This window comes from Ambystoma mexicanum, chromosome 2p (assembly GCF_040938575.1).
Source record: "Ambystoma mexicanum isolate Mex_15411 chromosome 2p, UKY_AmexF1_1, whole genome shotgun sequence".
Taxonomy (NCBI): Eukaryota; Metazoa; Chordata; class Amphibia; order Caudata; family Ambystomatidae; genus Ambystoma; species Ambystoma mexicanum.
Window position 1 is genome coordinate 83,541,066 of NC_090923.1, and position 19,987 is coordinate 83,561,052.

Here is a 19,987-nt window from a genome sequence, read left to right on the forward strand (position 1 = left end):
GGTTGTGCGTCACGACACGTAGGTGCTTATGGGTGCATTTGGCTACACTGGAGAGGAACGTCATCCAAAAAAGTGTACAATATCATTAGGGTTGGTTATGTGACGAGATGTGGGAGTGTTTTCATATTACACAAGTGTCGTAATGTAGTTAAAAAACGTAGCAGTATACGTTTATTGACTGAGGGGTAGGCTGCAGCCATGGGGAGTGGGCAGATTGTCAGGGTCATGATCCGCACAATGTGGCTACTGGCCATGACCAGAAGGGAGAAAAGATAGGATTACAGTGGTCATGTCCACCTGGGACTGTCTTTGTGGTAAAGTTGTTCGACATTACAATACATTTGAAAGGGAGGAAAAAAGTGCTGGCGGTAATATGTTAACAGCGTTTCCTTTTTGCTTTTTATAGGCTGCCATGGAAAGCGAAGAGGGGCCATGTATGGAACAACAGCCTTCCCTTTCTATGGTGGCCATCTTGGAAAAGGATTTTGTTTTCTAATCCGGGGCGCCACAGGCGTCTCGTGTTAGAACGACAAATCCTCTTTTTCAGTAGCACGCGTTACTGCTTTGTAAATCTAGATTGTTAATGGCAAATGTTATTGCGTCTCTGTCCTTTACTAAGAAATATAAAGTAGATGGAGTGTATGCGATTTTTAAAAAAGAAATATTTTTAAACTGTGAAAGGTGGCTCTTAAAGGAACATTTACTTTGTTTACAGATGCTTTTTTTGGGAAGGACAGCTAAGAAGGAAAGTTGCGGACGGAAATGAGCAAGGAGGCAGCAAACAGTAATATGGGGGGGGTAGGTGGACAGGGGAAGATGTTGTGCGTGTTTTATTTGTAAGGTATAGGCAGTGTTTCTCATGCCCCTTCATTACAGCAGTGGTGCTGTTTCTTGGGTAGGAGGGATGGCCTTAGCTCATGTCGTTTTCAGATAACTAGTACTTTTGCTAAACGTATGTACTGTGTACTACATTGTTAATGGGTGACTACGAATAAGTGTTCGAGCTGTGCAAGGGAAATGTTGAAGGTGGAAGTTCCTATATCAGTAAAAAATGTATTTCCACACTGTCCACGAGGCATACATCTTATTGTTAAGTGTGTACGGATTCTCAGACACGTCACCGTGCTGTGCGCCAGCAGATGTTATGTTATGTTATTTTGCATTTATATAGCGCCTTATGTACCATTGGTATGGTCTCAAGGCGCTGGTAGGTTGAACGTCTTTGGGAACCGAAGTTCAAGTCAGTAGAGAGAGGTAGAGGGAGTCAAAAGGCACATGTGAGCACCAGTTATGTGTGCAGCTGGTGAGGTATTCATGTGATAGCTGCTTCTTAGCGGTAGGTGTGGTGGTTGAGGGATCAATAGTATGTGTTCGTTCTGGCAGGTTGTTATCCAGACCGATATTGGCTGCGTTAGGCCTGAGGAGAACGCCTAGGCTGGAAGGTGTATAACCAGCAGTGTTTAGATAGGGTGATGGGAAGTATGAGGCAGAATGATGGTATGAGAACAGCTATACCGAATGGTGTCATAGTATCGCTGTGTTCTAGATGAGTGGTGGTTTTCCGGAAGAGAGTAAGCGTGGAGATGTGATAAGGTGGTTTATCTTAGGTGCTTGCGGTCGCGCTCACTCCAAAAGTTCCATGTATGTCATCCGTTCCATGTACTCAGACTGTTCTATGCGTTTACGACCATTTCAGGTGCTCAAAGCCATTCGTATTAGCCATCCGCACTACACGCTCCTCCGGACTACACACTCATCCGCTCTACCAACTCATCCGCTCTACGCACTCGTCCGCTCTACGCACTCCTCCGCTCTATGCACTCCTCCGCTCTACGCACTCCTCCGCTCTACGCATTCACCAGCTCTACGCACTGTGTCGCTCTATTTACTCACGCGCTCTATTTACTCATCAGCTCTACATACTCACCCGCTCTACGCACTCACCGGTACTATGCATTCCTACGCTCCACGCATTCATCCCCTCTAGGCACTCATCCCCTCTAGGCACTCATCCCCTCTAGGCACTCGTCCCCTCTAGGCACACATCCCCTCTAGGCACTCATCCGCTCTAGGCACTCATCCGCTCTAGGCACTCATCCGCTCTACGCAATCGTCTGTTCTTACGCGCTCATCCGCTCTACGCGCTCATCCGCTCTGCGCACTCATCCACTCTGCGCACTCATCCACTCTGCGCACTCATCCACTCTGCGCACTCATCCACTCTGCGCACTCATCCACTCTGTGCATTCATTCCCTCTGTGCATTCATTCGCTCTGTGCATTCATTCGCTCTGTGCACTCGTCGGCTCTAGGCACTCATCGCTTTACACACTCATCCTTTCTACGCACTAATCCTCTCTACGCACTCACCCTCTCTACGCACTCACCCTCTCCGGACTCATACGTTCTAGGGACTCTTCCGCTCTACACATTTGCCCGCTCCACGCAATCATCGGATTTACGGACTCATCCGTTCTACGCAATCATCCGTTCTACACAACCATCCGCTCTATGCAATCATCCGTTTTACACACTCATCCGCTCTACGCATTCATCGCTCTACGCACTCATCTCCTCTCCGCACTGATTCGTTCTAGGGACTCATCCGCTCTACGCATTCACCCACTCTTACGAACTCAACCGTTCTACGCAATCATCTGCTCTACACAATCATCCGTTCTATGCAGTCATCCATTCAACGCACACATCTGCTTTAGGCGCTCAACCGTTCTGCGCAATCCTCCTCTCTACTCACTCATCGTTCTAGGCACTCATCTGGTCTACGGCTTCATCCGTTCTACGCATTCACCCGCTCTATGTACTCATTCGCTCTACACACCCACCCGCTCTACACACACATCGGTTCCACACACACATCCGCTCTACATACTCATCCGCTTTATACACTCATCCACTCTACGCACTCATCCACTCTGCGCACTCATCCACTCTGCGCACTCATCCACTCTGCGCATTCATTTCCTCTGTGCATTCATTCGCTCTGTGCACTCGTCGGCTCTAGGCACTCATCCGCTTTACGCACTCATCCGCTCTACGCATTCACCCTCTCTACACACTCACCCTCTCTACACACTCACCCTCTCTACGCATTCATCCTCTCTACACACTCACCCTCTCTACACACTCACCCTCTCCGGACTCATCCGTTCTAGGGACTCTTCCGCTCTACACATTCACCCGCTCAAGCAATCATCGGCTTTACGGACTCATCCGTTCTACGCAATCATCCGTTCTACACAATCAACCGCTCTATACAATCATCCGTTTTACGCACTCATCCACTCTACGCATTCATCCGCTCTACGCACTCATCTGCTCTCCGCACTCATTTGTTCTAGGGACTCATCCGCTCTATGCGTTCACCCGCTCTTACGCACGCAACCGCTCTATGCAATCATCTGCTCTACACAATCATCCGTTGTATGCAGTCATCCGTTCAATGCACTCATCTGCTCTAGTCGCTCAACCGTTCTGCGCAATCCTCCTCTCTACACACTCATCCGTTCTAGGCACTCATCTGGTCTACAGCTTCATCCATTCTATGCATTCACCCGCTCTACATACTCATTCGCTCTACACACCCACCCGCTCTACAGACACATCGGTTCCACACACACACACATCCGCTCTACACACTCATCCGCTCTACACACTCATCCGCTCTGCACCACATCCGCTCTGCACACATCTGCTCTGTACACTCATCCGCTCTGCACACTCATCCGCTCTACACACTCATCCGCTCTACACACTCATCTGCACAGCGCGGCGTTCAATGCACTCATCCGCTCCACCTACTTCATCCGGTCCATTCACTTCCTTCATTAATCCTACATTATCGGTTCAGTCGATGTCACTTGTGGTACGCATTCAATTTGTTTCGAGTTCTTGATCAGTCCCATGCCCTACACCCGTCTCATCTATTCGAATCGTCTCTTTTCTACTTTCCATTCATACCATGCACTCACAGAAGCCATGCCATCTGTCTCTGCACTGATCTCTCTCCAGAATTTATCTTTCCTTTTTTTTATTTTATTATTATTTATTTTTTTCCGTTTCATTGCTTTGATCTGGTTTATTTATTGCATTCTGCGTGGTCTTTTTCGATTACATTAGAGGTTATTAGTTTTTGATTTCTCACTTTGTTCATGATGTTGTATTGCTCTTTGTTTTAGTGTTAATTAAATCTAGTCGTCTGGGTTAGTTGACAAGTTGTTATCTAATTTATTCCTCACGTCCACATTGATCCTTTTATCCATTACATTTATTTGTTTATTTCATCAATTTCAGCCGCATTACTGACTTCATACATCTTATTCTTTTATTTACTTTACGGGTATGATCGATTTTACTCAATCTATTTTGTTTGTCCTTTTTATGGTCATGTGCCATTCTCCGCAAGGTGTGCAATGAAGTCATATGTTACTTTACATATGGTTACGTGCTACTACTACAAACCGATCAACTTTAGCAAAAATACTTTCTTAAAGGGATGTTATGATTAAGTTGCGCTACTAAAAAACGATGAAATTCAGTAAAAAAAACTTTGTTAAAGGAACGTTATGGTTAATTGCCCTACTAAAAACCAGTGAAATTCATATGTCATTTCTGATGTCATCTTTGATGTCCTGGGTGTTAGTGTTAGCAGTGCACACTGGTGGCGCGAGTTATGGTTGCTTAGCGTATCATAACTGGCGAATTTCAAGGGTTTTTCGGTTTTACTTCGAACCATAACGTCCCGTTAACAAAGGTTTTTTTTGTGAATTTCATAGGTTTTTAGTAGCGCAACTTAACCATAACGTCCCTTTAACAAAGTTTTTTTTACTGAATATATATATATATATATATGTATATATATATATATACATATATACAACACCAAGTAAGTTATGATGAGTTTAAAAAGGTTTGGAAAAAAAAACCTTTCCCCTGAATGTGAAAACAGGAAAGTCAGTTTGAGCCAAGTCAACATTCCACAATGCCACCTAGTAGCCATCACTGGAAGTTCACCTCCAGTTCTGAGCCACACAGCAAGGCATTGTGGGTATGCAAATTAGCTCAAATGCAAACCTTTTTCGACAGGAAATTGGCTTTGTCTAAGAGTGCAGTGCTACTTTATACAGAGCTTAGTAAACCCACGACAGACATTTGCAGGGCTGCCAGAATAATTACATACCTGGTTTCACCCTTATTAAAGATCATTGTCAGCAGTCTGGCATTGAGCCGCCGGAGGTAACATTGGAATGGGTGGACTGAGAGGATGGAAGACTTAGGACAGTAAGACTAACACTAGCAGAAACCTGGACAGAGACAAGCTCGCCAACTTTGATAGGGCCCTGGCTCACCCAGGGGTTTCCTAGGTCTGATCAGAACTGGGTGGAGGCATTGCACCGTGCATTTCTGAGACAGTCTGTGGTTCCCATGTAGTGCGGAGTCTCGGGTGAGCAGTATGGTGGAGGTGATCCCGGGGCCCAGATTAGGGCTGCAGAGGCCGCAGTCTTCTGCTACACCACGCAGGTAAATAAGGGCTGCCAAACGCCATTGGTGCCCTAATGGTTGTGTAGCTTGTGGCCCCACGGGTCCAGCTAGTGCGGCTACATGCCTGTCCCCTGAGGGAATACCTAGAAATAAAGGCATAAACACTAGGGCAATAAAGGTTTTATCAAATGTGTAGTGTGTCTATTTATTATGATGCGTCTTGTGTGTGTTTGGGCTTCAGACTGGCCTATTCAGCCCACTAGGGGGCTGGATGGAATGTTGAAGGAGCAGAAAAGGAAACAATTGTTGAAATAACTCCCCTGCGCAAGAATCGGCTGGGCAGGGGAGAGAAGGAGATTCCAGAGGATTAAAAAAGGCAAAAACAGCTGGGCACTACAGTTGAGAAGAGAGAAAGAAAAGAAGAAGAGAAATAGACTTACCTGGATGGAGGGGGTCACTGTCTTAAGCGCCCACCCGGGTCTAAATCCAGCAAAAGGCAACAGCAGCACATGGGTACTCCCCCGCAGACACTGACACAAGGGGGGTCGAGCTGCTATGCACGGGGTAGCTCATCCACCCTAGGGCTGTGGCACTTGTCGGCCCGTCTGGGGGCCAGTCGGAGGGGCCCAGTGAAATTGAGCTTAGGGCCCTTTAGGAACATGCATGTAATGGATGGGTTCACACAGAATAAATCTGAGTCCAAATAACCGAACCAACTCAGGGAGAATGCAAAGTACTATTTTATTAATAATTCTCTAAAACAACGAACACCAACGAACGTAGGCTAAGGTTCTCTCAGCGACTTTTACACAAACAATAGATTTTATATAAAAAATACATCAGAGATGATGTCATACTACGTGGCAATAATCAAAAACCTATCAAGGATCGGGATTGACTAAAGGGAGACATCTAAGTATATATCTTCTATAGGGACTAGGATTGTGATTGGCTGCCTACTATCAGGTTGATAACATGTGCCTACCTCTAAAACATGGCATCTTGAAAAATATTAGATACACGGTTTCTCATTGGTTTTCAAACTATAAGGTCTTTCGATAGGTGGACTAATATAATTGCTTGGCACACTTGCGCCAGGACTTGTGAACATTTGATTAGCTTAGAGGCACGTAAGCCCAGACCCAGGTGCAAGGAGATGGGCGGGCATGATACTACCTCCCCACCCAATTAGCAGAGCATCTCTCATTACCCATGCCTTCTGCCATGAAGATTGTCTTTGAACTTGGCCTTGCAAAGTATCCTTGTCTTTAAAATCCATGGGAGTGAGAGCACTCACTATCGTGTTCTAGGACTCCAAGCCCAAACTCTATTTTCATCTATGGCCCACGTGACAGGAGACCACGATTCGGTCCATTTTGCAGGTTTTAAATGCTCGAAATTAATTAAACTTGTCAGTCTTGGGGCTTCATTACAGGTCCGGTGGTAACCCTGCCAGTGATACCAGCGGGTTGTCGTTGGACCCAAAAGAATTACCCAAGCATGACTTCCCGGTAACACCGGAGGGTTACAACCCCAGAGCGGTTGGGATGTCAGGTGCCATAGTGTGCCGGTCCGGAAACAAAGGTGCAGGTAGGCTTAACCGCATCATTGTTTCCAGACTGGCATACTTATAATGACGCACGTGGGGTTCTTTCCCTGCACCTTAACAAGGGATGATTCATCCTTTGCACGTTTGTTCCTTTCCAGAATAGATAGCCTACCTTGGCACCTTCTGTCTTGACTCCAGGCCAGACCACCTCACCATGCGTCTCCACAATTCTGCTCATTCTTGCTGCAACACAATTTCCCTTCCACCTTCATGGGTCCTGGCTTACTAAATTCATGATACCGATGTCCAGCTTCATGATACCGATGTCCAGCTTCTATACAATGGCGGCTTCGCCTGCATTCTATTTACGACATATAGCCAGCTTCTATTATGACTTAGTCGCCTTTGCGTTACGAGATCTGTACAATTATTGAACCGTTAATTTTCTGCAGCACTTCGTGCACGTGTAATGTCCTTCTTCGTATTTAAAAATTCACTTGATTCTCTACTTCATCATTAGGTTCTTTGGGATCCATGCATCCTCTTCAGCCAGTATCTTCGGGACATTGTATATGCCTTTTGTGACGTCACTAGCTCTTTCTTTGCTCTTTTTCATATTCCTCAGGGATGTCCTCCCTTTAATTGTCATCACTTTGAGGATACATTCAATAAGCTTATCTCAATGGGTGTCTTTTTTCAAACACACGCTGCAGTATTAGCGCAACGGCAGGTGTCAAACTCAGCACAGTCTCATTTCTCAAACATATGGGAGGAAGGGGGAGGGGTCTCCTGCAGAGGTATACAGTTGCTCCTCTACAAAATCAATGGACCAGGCCACGTGACGGTGGCAGCCCAAACAAGGCTGCCCCCCCGTGCCTCCTGACAGCCTGCCTCATGGCCAGCAAGGCGGCCCCGTGTTGAAGTTCTCCCTGTTTGCATATTCCAGGCGCAGAATGGGCAGTGAAGGAGGGAGCACAGTAAAGACCACTCCACTCAGGAGAGTGGGGCAGTGAAGATCCAAGGGATCCAAGTTCCGGTTGGCATTGATGGCCAACCGGGGTGAAGAGAAGGGAGGAGGAACTCCCGGGCTGCTCCGTTGAGCGACGTATTGCATAGGGGGCGGGCTTGAAGCACAACACAGGCCACGGAGTGCAGTGAGCACATCGGCATCCCCTGTTGCCATGAGGATGCCACCAAATCCAAGATGTCCACGGGCAATGTGGCGGTGAGCAAGATGGCATCCCCACCGCAATGGGTGACCATAAAAAACAAAATGGTGCCGCAATCACAGTGGTGATGTCGGGTGAGCCCCCCAGCCAACGGGTCCCACCAAGAATAATATGAATAGCACAGGTCCGGCGGTGCATGCAGGTAGGCTCCCAAGTCAATGAGGCCCACCCTGAAGTTACAGAAATGCCATGGTGCACAGCGATGGAGCATGGACAGACCTCCCACTTACCCAGGGGGCTGCCCAGGACTATAAACAGAGTGGAGACTGTGTGGTGAGTGTGGTGGCTGCATGTGGTGGACGGAGCCACCCTGAATAAAGAAAAGGGTTCAGGCCCTGGAAATCACCTGTGGAGAACAGGTCCTGAAACCAGGACCAACAAAACAGCCCTGAATCAGCATCAGCCTGCACAAAGCCAGCGCTCTATGGACAGACTCAAGCGACTGTGACAGGGTGACTGACTGCACAGAGGCAGCACCCCATGGACAGACTCAAGGTACTGTGACAGGGTGACTGACTGCAGCAGTCACCCCATTGTGACATAGGGGGTCATTACAAGTATGGAGGCAGCCATGGTGCTATTAGCGCCATGGCTGCCTCCAAACACGTGTCCGGGTTCTCAGAATGGGGACTTACCGGGTCATTCCAACCTTGGAGGACCCGGTAAATCCCCATTCTGAAAACCATTCCCCATTCAAGCCCCCATAGGGCTCAATTGGAATGGGGAAGGAGCTCTTAGCTCCCTGGTCCCTTCGGCCTTAGTGAGACCCGCTAAGGGACCTCAGAATGCGGCAGTAAGGGGTTAACGGCACCAGCATCCTTATCGGTGCCGTTAACCGCTTACCGCCAGCCTCGTAATGAGGCCCATAGTGTTTTATGTTGTATATATGTTATAAGTCAGTGTATATATGCAGGTATAGTTATATGTGCATATTTAAGTATCGTTATGTAGGGTAAATGTTAAGTAGGGGGGAAGTATAGAGTTGGTGTAAGTATTAGAGGGTATGTTAAGTAGGTTGGCAAGTTAAGTAGAGGTGGAATGTAAATATGGGCATTAATTTAAATAGGGGGTAGAGGAGAGGTACTCTGGCGGGAGATTTTGGGGTAGGTTTGAGGCCTGCCTGAGGCCACATAGCAGGATGGGATCACCCACAGAGGCCATTCTCTGTCCTCACACTCCATGTGGATGGTATCTGAGGTTTGGTTGGGGGGTCTGTTATGGCAGACTCGCCCTAAGGGTCCCCTGAGATGCCTCCAAGGCAGGGTGAGCCGCTGATTTAGCAGGTCCCCATTCAGCTAGAGCTCAAGGCAGGGAACTCCTGGGATAAAGGGAAAAGGAATTTGTGTTTTTATCAAATAAAGAGGGCTTCCCGTTGGGATCCCTATGCAATTCAATCTGGTGTCTGTTTCTCTTAGTGGTCAATGAACTCAGGGTGTGGCCTATCTCCTGTTAACAGATATATTTTTTTGGCAGTTGCAGCGCCCCTCCCTATCCAGGTGGATGGTGGGTGGTGGTATCCATGGAAACTATCCCTGATCCGGGAAAGGGGAGTGTACACCCTTGCAGAGACTAGTGTCAGGAAACAGGGGCTACAGTTTACTTTAATATTCTGCCATGTTTACACTAAGGAAGCTGTCAGTTATGGTCTTGTGATGGGGTGTGGACAACTCGGTTGGCTGGTAGGGCCATCAGTGCCTATCAATGATTCCACAGCAGGCTCTGGCAATAAAGAGTCAAGGGGTTGGCAAAACTTTTCCGTTCAGCCCTCTTTAGTGACAAGCTTCAGGAAACTGGGAGTCCATGAAGAGGGGGTTTACAGAGATGTGCCCAGGCTGGGGCCATGTGTCTGATATGCCTTTGTGTGTGTATTCAGACCTGATAAATGGAAAGCAGAAAGGAGATGCGGACTGAGATACCGCCACCAGCCTGGGCGGCATGAGACTGTGTGCCATTTGATAATGCCATGAATTCTTCCCCTCCACACGTGCCTCTGCTCTCAGAAACAATGTTAAGAAAAAGAAGACTTCACACCCATTGCTCACATGAGGCGTAGACAGGTTAGGGCCTAAGCAAAATCTGTAAATGCCCCCCCAGCAGCACTATGTGGGCATTAACAGATGTTAATGTCACTGCGGTGGTCCCAACTACATTAGCTTCAGGCCACCCCACTTGTTAGGCAATCCTGGCTATGCCTCAGACAGCAGGTGAAGCCACCTTATGAAATGAATCTGTGCTCTTGCTGCTCTGCCTCAAACAACATACAAAGCCACTGCATGGGCTCTGATCACCATATACTAATCAGAGCAATTTCAACATCTATATAGTGATTGCTGTCTCATAGCACCAGTGTTACTATTGGTCTGTTTTAATGTTACACAATTAATCAACAGCAGAAAGATAAAATACCAAGGTGACACTTCCGGGATGCAGACCTGCCTTTCAAAATCAGAAATCCCCGAGATTTCTGTTGGTCACAGTGTACGCCCAACCTCGCCCATAAGTGCTCAAAACTCTGCCAAAAAATGCAGGTGTGTTTGTGGGTATATTATTTTTGTATGTATATTTATTTATTTATTTTATTTATTTATTTATAAAGCGCAGCCAGGCCCGGGGGCATACGGGCGCGTAGGTTAGATCCGGTTACAGTTGAGTGCAGAAATCAAGGGTTACATTTACAGTTGCAGATAGATAAGTACTTAGTATCACAGATACATACAAACATACATCTACATAAAATCTCCTGCAGATAACGCACAAGAGGATACATTCAATTGCCCATGATCACACACTTTAGTTAAGCGATGAAGCTGGGATTTTAAACCAATCTGGAATTTAGGGGCTTGACTGCACATTTACATAGACCTAGTTGGTAGAAATGTGTTCAATCTGATTCCTACAGGTCCTACCGTAAGGCCTGGAAAACCCTGCTGTTTGCCTAAACGGACTTCCTATCACACAGGCCATAATAGGCATGATATGTGCTATTAACCTGCACTCTTGTTTTTCTGTGTGTACATGTCACTTTATTCATTACCGCTTTAAGTTGTTCTGCTTCATGTAACTGGTCTTGTAACAACGCCCTGGCGCCTCAGGGTTTAGGCGATTTACAAATGAAAAAATAAAATCTGTAGATGCCAAGAATATTTTTTTTTTAAAGGATTACTTGAAAAGCTCTTGAATCAAAAGGAACCACCTTATTAAAAGATATAATGTCCTCCAGAAATATGTTAATCCAAAATGATAATTGTAGCTTTCTCTCCCTTGCAGCTCAATTAGAAGACTACAACTATCAGAATGCAAAGTAATATATTTTCGGTAACCTATTACAGAGAAGTCAGGGTGATTACACAACCTACCACTTAAGGCCCCCTCACGCTGCACATTTTGCAAGACACCTTTCTACTTTCCTATAGTTGTAGGGCAGTGAGGGGTAGTGAGTCAGGTCAAGGAGCATAAAATCCTTTAAAGCATGTACATGCGAAATAGCTCAGCAAGTTGCATATAGCTGATACGTTCAGGGATCTAAGAAAACTAAACAAGGTGATGGCTGGAAAGTTTAGAATTCATCTTAACCTCTGGCATCGCTCTGGGCAACCCACCAGACCATCGTTTTTCACCTGCAAAGTCATTACAGAAAGGGGAAAAACCATATGCAAATCAGGCTTGGTTCCCACCCCAGAAGGGGGAGTGCAACCCAAACTGCTAGGTCACATCCCGTCTGCACGAGACCGGAAGCATCCCGAGACATGTTTTGGCCTCATTGGCCATCATTAGTGAGGAGTAGCTTGGGTATCTAGGCCCAGCAGGTACTGGACCCATGTCTGTGCATACCTGTCCCACTCGGGGTGACTAAAGCATAGCAAAAGAGGTGATGGCTGGAAGGTTTAGACTTAATCTTAACCTCTGGCATCGCTCTGGGCAACCCTCCAGACCATCGTTCTTCACCTGCAAAGTCATTACAGAAAGGGAAAAAGCCATATGCAAATCAGGCTTGGTCCCACACCAGAAGGGGCAGTGCAACCCAAACTGCTAGGTCACATCCCATCTGCACGAAACTGCAAGCAGCCCCAGGCATGTTTTGGCCTCATTGGGCATCATCAGTGAGGAGTAACTTGGGTCTCTAGGCCCAGCAGATACGGGACCCATGTCTTGGCATACCTGTCCCACTCGGGTGACTAAAGCAAAGCAAAAGGGGTGATGGCTGGAAGGTTTAGAATTAATCTTAACCTCTGGCATCGCTCTGGGCAACCCTCCAGACCATCGTTCTTCGCCTGCCATAAGGAGCACCTCACTGATGAGACCCAACAAGGCCGAAACATGTCTGGGATTGCGTGTGTTTCCGTGCAGAGAGGACCTGGCCTAGCAGTTCGGGCTGGGCTGCTCCCATTGATGGCAGTACATGACTGATTTTCATGTGGCTGGGCAACGGAGCAGACGGGCTAAACAACGGTGGTATGGAAGGTTGCCCAAAGCATTGCCAATGAGTTACATTTATTCAAAACCTTCCACCAATCACTTTTTTGGTTAGAGTTTGTCTCCCTGTGTGAGAGAGGGTATGCCCAGCCTTGGGTCCCTTTCTCGCTGCGCCATAGGGAACCAAGCTGCTGCTCACTGATGAGGCCCAACAAGGCCGAAACATGTCTGGGGTGCTTGCGTTTCCGTGCAGAAGGGACTTGGCCTAGCAGTTTGTGCATTGGAGGCAGTACCTGACTGATTTGTGTGCTGTAGCACCTGGAGCATTCCACGTGCTGGATGGGATTACCAAATAACTGATCTCAGGCCCAAAGAACCGGACTCAAATAATATGGCAAAATATGACTTCATTATGAATTCAATAAAGTAGGGAAACCTAGCGAGCAAAACAAATCGCAGCTCACGCACTCTCAACGCATTTCAATTACACAAAAGGCGTTATACCTTGATGTACTTCAGCTATGACGTCATCCTACGTGGCGAATAGTAAATACCTAGTGGGCGGAGGGATAGGTTAAGGAAACATATATACCTACCTATAGCTTTAGGTGTTAGTAACATCAGTGGTTGCCCCTTATCAAGTATGCACACCTTGAACCCCCTCTATATAAAATACAGATAAAAGCAGAATAGCAGAAGCGGATCGGTTTCTGCAACACTGTATAGTCCATCATTACACAGCCCTCATGATTGGTAGGCACTCTCTTCCAACCTTGGACATTCGGCTTGTTAGCAGCACGTAAACAACGAAACCCAGGTGCAAGGGAACCACGTCAGACATCTGCCCTCCTTAGCAAATTAGCCTACCATCTCCCATCAGTTAGGCCCTAAACCAAGGCTTCTTCTTTGTAGTTGACCTTGCTGAATGTTCTCTTCATCTGAACTTTAAAGGGAGTGAAGGTACATTGTTATCTTCCTCTGGAGCTTTACGAATAGGCCTTGTCTCCTGGTCCCAGACCACGTGTGAAGAGACCATGATTTTGTCCATTCTGTCCTTCTATTTAGTGCTATTTGATTAAATTGTATTAGGTGCTATTTCTCTCCTTGGCCTCCGGACACTTGGTTGCTCCACTCTGCATATGCTTTCCATGTCTTTAATTGTACAATACTTGGCACTCGCAAATGTTCACTCCTTTGCTTAATCTAAGAAAAATATGTCTTGCGTACATGGCTAATCCTCTTCGTCTCCTTTGAAGCCTTGCAGTTGACTCTTGCTGCGGCATCCTTGATTTTCAACCAAGCAAATATTATTCTTGCGTGAATTTGTATTCCAGTGCCTGTCATCTCTGCTGCCTTGGTCTCTCTCCATCAGGCTTCTTGCTTACTATTATATGAAGCCGATATCCATTTTCTTAACATGGCTGCTTTACTTACATTATATTTTCTTCGTTTAACAGGTTTCTATATGTCTTATCTACCTTACGCTTCTGTGTATATACATCTGCTGCATCTTTTCTTACTTATCTTCTCAATGTATCTGATTTCTTCATATTTGCCTATAGGTCTCGAGAGGATAGCTTAGGGGCAACGTGCTCCCCTTGGAAGCAAGATGACACGGAGCAACACAGGTTCGATCCCTGGGTCCGTGCTTAGAAACCTCTGGCTATTAAGCGCATTATAAACAACCAATCATATCATATGTGTTCACTTTGTTACTTCAGTCACATCTTTATTGTTTAAGTATTCGCATATCATTTCAGTTCGCCCTCATCTCTTCTCTTCATGAAATCACTTTACATCTGTCAGACTTCACTTCTAGCTCTTCGATGATCCGTGGTGTCTGCAGACTTCCTTCTACCACTTCAGTTCCAGGATGCATTCGATATCAGTGTCTGAGCGCATAACATCTCTCATTCCTTCGAAGTGGTATTGGGATGAAACCAGGTGTCATGCACAGTGTCTTCTTGCTGTTCTTCCAATATGACGGAGGTGAGGGGGAGGGCTCTATAGATGACGTGTACATCTGCCTCTCTACATTTTCATATGGCTGGACCCTTTTTGCAATAGCGCAGGTGGGCTAAAAAATTGTGGTGTGGTAGTTTGTCCAGAACTTTGCCAGTGGGTTAGATTTATTCAAAACCTCCCACCCGTCACTTTTTTAGTTATATGTCTAGGATCTAAGCTTGTTTTGTTTTCGCAAAATAGCTGAAAAAGCAGAAATCCCTCTCCTGCGGAGATCAGGAGAAAATCTTGAAAACCCGGAGTTTGCAGGCCAATCCCAGAGATTAGGCAGCTCTGCTGGGATGTAAATATGTAACCTGCAGTATGAACATAGATCTCAGCAATAAGCACCAAAATCAGTGAGCTATCCTGCAGGTGACCATGAGCTCTGTAGCATACATGTTAACCCTCCCGATTTTGGCGGGAGACTCTTAATTTTTCATGAACAATATTGCTATTTTTCACTTTCTCCAGCCTGAAATAATTCTAACCCAAATGCATTCCTAGGGAAAATTAATTTCTCCTGATTTCTGTAACGAAATCTCTATCCCAATGTTGGCATGTATGGTGTAAACGACGTGGATGGCCAGATGTACAGCTACGTGTTTACAATGGTCCTCCAGTGTCACAAACACTGGGCCTCATTATAAGTTCGCCAATCCGCTAACAACGGTGACCAGCAAACTACGAGTTCTGCTGGCGAGCGCCCTCCCGCCCGCCAGGTCTGACCTGGCCTGCAGACACTGACCGTAGCACCGGCACCATTCAGAATGGTGCCGGTGCTAACGTCCTCCCCATTCCCATTGAGTCCTATGGAACTCAAATGTGAATGGGGAGTAAAATATTCCGGCACCCGGCAATGGGGAATTACCGGGTCCGCCAGGGCTGGAATGTCCCGGCAGATCCCCATTGCTGGGTGCCGGAAAAAAAATGACTCCGGCGGCAGCCGTGCCGTTTTTACCGGCACGGCTACCGCCGGACTCATAATGAAGCCCACTGTGTCTATGTACTGTTCCGTCACCTTTGAGGCAGCATCTAGCGTGATGGGACAGGGTGGAGGTTTGTGCCTGAGCAACGTCTTATAAGATCATCATAAGCAACTTATAAGAACTTGTGCGAAACTAGTGGGAATTTGGAAACAATAATAAGAAATTATGACAACTTATATAACACGGAAATACTGATTGAATTCTAACAAAATATTATAGATGTGATGTACGAATTATGTATGATTTTATATAAACTCCCTCTCCAAAAATCAATGGGAAATTGTTTTATCAGTGATCACACGTATCGGGGCAGACTTAAACCATACTTGCCAACCCTACCGATTTAGGCGGTAGGATACCGCTTTTTAAGCAGTCCTACCGCCTACCGATTTTTTGACACCAAATACCGATTTTTTTGGTAAATTTTTTTTTTTTTTTACATTTTTTATTTTTGGCCACGACAGCTCGGGGGAGTCTTTCAAGGGATCCCCCGAGCTGGCGTACCAGGAGAATGCCCGGCATGCAGGCTTTTAATGTCAAAGGCACCCACGGCGGTGGGCTAAAGCGCCCCTCCGCCGCGGGTGCCTTTGGCAAAAGGCGCCATTAGTCCCCCACCACGCCAGCTTGGGGGAGTCTTTCAAGGACTTCCCCGAGCTGGCATAGCGGGAGAAGGCGTGGCATGCAGGCTGTTAATGTCAAAGGCACCCACGGCGGTGGGCAAAAAGCGCCCCTCCACCGCGGGTGCCTTTTGGCCAAAGGCGCCATTAGCCCCCCACCACGCCAGCTCTGGGGAGTCTTTCAAGGACTTCCCCGAGCTGGCGTAGCGGGAGAAGGTGCAGCATGCAGGCCTTTGATGTAAAAGGCGCCCACGGCGGTGGGCTAAGGGCACCCCTCCGCCGCGAGTGCCTTTCACAAAAGGCACCATTAGCCCCCCACCACGTGAGTCTTTCAAGGGCTCCCCCGAGCTGGCGTGATGGCAGAAGGCGTGGCAGGCGCCTCATTGTCATTGAATGCACCCGCGGTGGCGGGCTCATTCAATGACAATGGGCTGCTGACGCACCCTGTTCCTATCATTACCTCCTCGCCTGACTATTTTTGAAACTTTAAGATTCCTACAGATTTTTGGTCACAGAATGTTGGCATGTATGCTTAAACTAGCAGAATATGGCTGCAGGACCCTTTGGTGTTTTGGCTCAGGAAGGTACCAGACCACTCAGTTTAATAATGGTTACATCTTCCTTGGCCGAAATAATTTACCAGGGACTTAAACCAAGTATTACATTCGTGCCATGTAAGTATTTAACCGTAAAACATATATGCATGGCCTCCTCCCCTAAAAAATGCATTGACGCACGGCTCGCCTCTCTTGACGTGCCCGCGGGCCCCTCAATAATCCCTTCCCTAATGAAACGCCGGACGTGCTCAGAGGTTCCTACGTGGAAGCCTGACACGCGCCATCTGACCGCTCGCTGCCTGCGGACACGCTCCTTCTCTTCAACAATGGCGCCCTCTGTGTTTAAAGGAGCCTTCCCTTCATTCCAACCTTTGATCGAAAGGTCGCGGGCTCGGCAGGCACGTGCATGCTTTGCAATCTTAGCGGGGCCGTCATCCACGCCTCCCTATGAAAACAACAACACCCTGTTTGCAATGCGATGCGTAACGACCTCGTTTCACCACGGCGGTGCTAAAGTACTTCTTTTTAGTTTCAGAATTGTTTTTCATTGATTGTCCGGAAAAAGTAATTAAAGGCAATAATCATTACCATATCATAAAAGCACACATAATATGCCAGCCATACCTGGGAAAAGAAGGGGGCAGGTACAGAAAGGAACAGTCCAGAAGAATGGAGAAAACAAGGGAAATAACAATAAAATAGATCAAATTGGAAATCTGCCAATATTTGGAACGTGGCTTCTTGGACTCAAGCTACAACCTTTGTGCTGCTTTTTTTTATACAGAAATAAACAAATACAAGACAGGGCCTCATTACGGATTGGCTGATGTTGAGTTAACGTGCTGGTATTAACGTTTATCTACCCATTTCCGTACCGGACAACTTCAAGTTTGCCGGTGAGGTGCCTGAATTACCAGAGGTAATTCAGGACCCTTACCGTCACAAATCACTGGTGTTGCCGGTGCCGGTAATACCAGCAAAATTCCTTATGGAGTCCAATGGGACTCCATGGAATGGGGATTTACAACCGACTCCGGCATTCGTAATCTGGCGGTAATACCGCCGGAATCTGTATTTCAGTTTGCCGATATGCTGGCAGATTTACCACCAGAATACCGGCAAACCTGTAATGTGGAACTATGGCTTATAAAAACATGTGCTATGCCATTTAAACAAGAACATTTGGCAAAGCCAATATATATTTCGGGCTGTCACAGTGCAAGTGGGGCCTCATGGCATGACTAAAGGACAGTTGTAAAGTGCAACACCATTACAAGTGATAACATTTATTAAAATGCTTAACACATAGGGCCTCATTACACGGTAGGCGGTGAGCCATGGCGCTATTAGCGCAATGGCTCAGGCCGGTAAAATACCGGCACCGCCTTGGCGGAAAGGGGATTTACCGCCCCATTCCAAGGTTGGAGGGGCGGTAAATCCCCCTTCCGCCATTGCCCTTCCCCATTCCCATTTCTGCCCCATAGGGCTTTATGGGAATGGGGAAGGCGCTAATTACGGCACCGCAATTTTGCGGTGCCGTAATTAGCTCCGAGGTCCCTTAGCGGGTTGGATTTTAATGCCTGCAAAAAGCAGGCGTTAAATCCCCCAACCCGCAAAGGGACCTCGTAGTAAGGCAGTAAGGATTTACCGGTACCGGTATTTTAGGGCGCAATGGGAATGGGGAAGGCACTAATTACGGTACTGCAAATTGCGGTACCGTAATTAGCACCAAGGTCCCTTTGCGGGTCCCTACTTTAACGGCTGGTAAAACCAGCCGTTAAGGTCGGGTCCCTCAAAGGGACCTCGTAATTAGGTGCTAAGTGTTTAACGGCGCAGCAGCCTTTTACACTTAGCGCCTGGGTCATAATGAGGCCCATACTCTTGAGTCACACCCTTGGCCCTAGTTAAAACTGAGGACCTCACTAAAATGTGAATGCTGAAATGTGGAGTCTAGATGTTGAAATGCGGAGTCTAGATGCCTACTCCTACAGTCCACAGGTTATGTGTCCCCCGCTATCACCCAGGTGGCCAGGACACAGCCATCGCTATTGGATACAGTTCCTGGGGGTGGACCAGTGATGGAGGATCACCTGGATGAGGGGTCCTCAGGGAGTGGAAGTGGGACACTGATGGGTGAGATGTGGTATCCCCCTTCTTTCAACACCTTTTCCTCATCCTACAATGTAGGATATTCAAAAACACTGCCCCCCCCCCTTTACGACACAAACACTTTCGCACACCACAAACAACGGACTAACACCCAAACCATTTACCTGCCATGTCCCATCGCAAGGGTCAGCAAAGTCAGGCAATTGAACAGAATCGCTATACCACAGGAATAAAAGGTGCAGCACGAGAGCACAGCACGAGCAAGGCAGACCACACAATAACTCAGCTATCCAAGTACGGCAGTTGAAAAGGAGGAGAAAGGTGGCAAGAACCGAAAGGGTGACAAGGAGTGAAGCGACTTTGCTCTCTTTGACACAAGCCCACGAAGCCTCTGTGGAAGGAATTGTAAGACTGCAAACAATAGCCAACGTGTGTTGCAGCAGATGTCAACAGTACACTGGTCCCTCCTTTGCTGATAACCAAGCCAGGGAGAGACACTTGTCACCGTCCTACCAGCCTTGACTCCAGAGACTAGAAAAGTGAAGCAGTTCATCACAACCGGTGAGTCGAGGGGAGAGTCGATAAGAAACCAGACTGTGTTGAATGAAAGTCGCAAAGTAGTGAGCTTAAGGAAAGTTCAAAGAACTGTGAACATTAATGGGAAAACCGGCTGTAGAGGAGTCCGGCACCAAATGGGTGGTCACTCGAGAGACTCTGGGCGATTACCCTATTGTTGAAACCACCGTTACCAGAAGGCCATGGAAAAAGGACGAGAAAGGGGTCGAAGTGGTCATACACGAGTCTAGTATAATCCTCTGTACATTTGAATATCTTTCGGCAGAAGTTGAAAAGCTTAGGGAAGTGAATCCCGTATTGTATGAAAGTAAAAGAAATGATGTAATTGGCAAAAGTGAACACGACGGATGGATGCTGATGGAAAGGGTACGAAGCCAGAAGTCCCAATGGACATTGTGTTGACACGGGTGAACCTGGCAGAGGGAAGACCGCAGTGATTTGTGAATGTA